Below are 3,613 nucleotides of genomic sequence, written 5' to 3'. Positions count from 1 at the left end.
GTCCTCCTCATGTAGTAGGACTTCGTCAAGATCTTCGACTGGTCCTACCCCCATGACATCATCCCTAAAGCGAGGATCGATGTCTTTTCCCTCACTTTGGGAAACATGCTATAATAACAAATCTTCGTTAAAAGGAGCCCCTAACTCCAGTAGAGTGTTTCTTTCAATGTCAACTTCCATGTCGACAACCTTATCGATTCCTTCATTCTCTTCATAGTAGGTTACTATCATGTTGTTTACGCATGGTCCTTTCTTTGCCTTGACCACTGACGCATTATAGCATTATCGTGCCTCCCTTTGGTTACCCTGTACGCATCCTTGCCCTGCCCTTGTGGGGAACTTCAAAGATAGATGGCAGATAGATATTGCTGCATGTAATGCCATCAGGAGGGGTCTCACGAGCACTATATTGTAAGCCTGGGGGCATCCCCCACCATAACCGGTAGTCTAATAGTTCCTGCTGGTGCTAGGCATTCTCCCGTGACCCCATATATCACTTGGGAACATGAAGTCAGGTCCTTCACTGTGAGCTTCATCTTCTCGAGGGATGATTTGTAGAGGATATCTACTGAGCTTCCTGCATCCACCAAGCATCTCTTCACTTGGGCATTGGCAATTTGAAACATATGGTATCCAGTGTGAAGTCTACAGCTATCGGCTCCAATGGTGGACTCCTCTGCCTTTGGAATTTTGGATTCCTACTAGGGGTTTCGGTCCAGCCTCGGTACCTCGAGAGTTTTCTTGATCAGAGAAGAAACTCTATCTCATCCTTCAATTATTTGCACTTGTTTGTGTCATGCCCATAATCATTATGGAAACGACAAAACTTATTATTGTCCTTCTTTCCTTCTGAACGTAAGGGTGGTGGCTTTCGGTATGGTACCTTTTGGTATGTTGCCAAGTAAATCTCAGCCCTTGATGTGGTCAGGATGGTATAATTGGTGAACCTGGGATGGTAGGGTTGATGCTTAGCTTGTTTGTCAGCGGTTGCTGACTTAGCTTTCTTTTCTCCACCTGCTTGGCCCCTGAGGTATTCCTCTTCTTACTATTGCCCCACTACTGCCCTGAGGTTTTGCACCGTTCTTATCTACCTTGACAGTGGTAGGATGGTTTATGCATTTTTCTTCCTACATGATAGCATCATCTAGCTTCATGTGTTTATTGGCTCAGTCTAGGAACTCCTGTAAGAAGTTGATAGGGTTTCTTTGTATACTATCTCACAAGGAACTACGATAAATTATTCCTATTGAGATGGCAAATAACTTCCCTTCATCTCCTACCATGGACGCTCGATTTTCCTCTCTCATGAATCTTTGAATGTAGTCTTTCAGGGATTAATCTTTCCCTTGCTTGATGTCAGCTAACTGATTGGCATAAACTGGTTGAATCTGCCTGGCACTAAAGACCTTGCAGAATTCCTTCCTAAACTGCTCCCATGAAGTGATAGATCCAGGTTTGAATTTCCAATACCATTCCTGAACTGAGTCAGAGAGAGTGGTAGGGAATACCCTGCACCTATAATCATGCTCCACACCGAGTAACTCCATCTGATCCTCGAACTTCCCAATGTGTCATATTGGGTCCTCCTTCCCAGTGTATGTAAGAATTTTTGGGGTCTTGTACTTCGATGGTGGTTGGGAAGCTTGGATCTTGGTACTGAAAGGACTCCCGCTTCTATGAGCCAGCTCGATATCTGAAGGTTTCTTTGTTAGACCCTGAAGAGCCATAACGAGTGCATCTATTTGAGCCCGTACTGCTGGTGGTATCGCTCCTCCAGGTGGGGTAGATGTCCCTGGTACCCCCTCCTGAGGGATGGTCCTCCTGTTGATGTTCTCCCTCAAATCCTGAGGTTGTGCATCTTTCCCTAGCCTATCGAACATAATATTGGTGTTATTCATCGGTTCCTTTCCTTTGCGAGATTGAGGGTGTAGGGGTGGTAGGTCTGCCTTGCCCCTGTCGGTGCAACCCTACCCTCGAGCCTCTCCTCCTACATGACTTTGAGACTTTGAGCGGCCATTTCCATTCCTATCATGCCTCTCAGATGTTTGACCCTCATCTTCGGCGTTGTTTCATCGGTACCCCTGGGAGGGGGCATTCGGGTTGGTAATACTCCTACTCCGAGATGAAGTGTTATTCTTCTTAGTCATGGAGGAGGCAGTCTTGGACTGTGCCTCTTCATCCTGTCTCTAGGAAAGTGGTTCTGAGAGTGTCCTTGGGGTCCTACTCCTCCCCTGGGACTCTCTGTTGTCTTGCATTCCTGCTGCTTTGACTTGAGCCTCCTTCAATGCCTAAGCAACAGCTTCAGCGTTAGCTCAGCCTAACTGACTAGCCGCCTCCAAGGCAACAGCAACCTCCTGGTGTCTCCGGTTAGCTTCCTGCTCCCTCTGGACCATTCTCTGGACCTGTTCATCTATCTCCCGTCATTGTCATTCCATAGTCACCCTCTAAAGGGAAATTTCTGCAGCAAAGGCCTCCTGCCTCGCCAGAAATTGTGCCATCTCCTCCTAGTGAGTGTATTGTGGATCTTACGCATTAGGTTGATCTCCAAACTCCACCTGAGGTTGTGGAATCCCTGGGAGCAGTCTTCTTGGTCTGAATGGATTTTAGAGGCATCGTATAACTGATGAAAATGTGTTTCTTGATTTCGTACTCTCAATGAAAGCACCAAAATGTTGACCTATAAAATTGGTCAACAGTCGTATGTACAGTATACGACACATTTTGAACGAAATAGATAGAATAAACAATAGAGTACGAATATCTTAAATAAACACACAAGAATTTTATAGTGGTTCAACCCTGTTCTGATGAAACGTAATAACCTAATCCACTTAGTCTTTAGTATTGAATTACTCGACCATTAGAAGTACGAACTAATGAGTTCACTCCTCAAAAAGATTTTTCTCCCAAAATTCCTGAAAAAGAGATCCCTTCAAATGAAGCCCTGGGTCCTTTATTTATAGTACCCAGGGGCTGTTACATGACTAGTAATACTGGGATCGTGGTTTGGTACACGATTATCAGGTAGTGAAGATATGTGTCCACATCCCCATGATTATGAGATCGTGGGTCTTCTTGTTGTTTCTCTAGATCCTGGTGGATAATGCACGATAGATACCTCTGGGAAAATGTTAAGTCTCTGTTGGTATATGAGACTTAGGTGCTAGGCCCAATGACCCAAGCTTAGGTGATAGGCCTGTGACCTTCTGGGTGCTGGACCTGTTGATCTTCTGGGTGCTAGGCCTGTGACCTTCTGGATGCTAGGCCTGTTGATCTCAGTTTGAACGAGAGTGAGTATTTCTTAGTGAAGTGTACTTGAGGGTTTAGGCCGACCATCCTTGAGCATGTTAGGCCGACCACCCCTAGGGGTCCTTGGGAATACTGGGGCCGACCACCCCTGGGGTAGGGGTCAGGCTGACCACCCCTAGGGCTCTTTGGCCTGCTTAGGCCGACCACCCCTAGGTTTAGGGATCAAGCCGACCACTCCTAGGGCTCTCGGGCTTGCTTAGGCCGACCACCCCTAGGGGTAGGGGTCAGGCCGACCACCCCTGGGGGGTATAGGCTTGGTCTACTTCCCTATAGGTCCTGAACCTATCTTTTTTGCCTGTCAATC

Source organism: Humulus lupulus, chromosome 4 (genome assembly GCF_963169125.1).
Source record: "Humulus lupulus chromosome 4, drHumLupu1.1, whole genome shotgun sequence".
Taxonomy (NCBI): Eukaryota; Viridiplantae; Streptophyta; class Magnoliopsida; order Rosales; family Cannabaceae; genus Humulus; species Humulus lupulus.
This window is presented reverse-complemented; position numbering follows the sequence as displayed.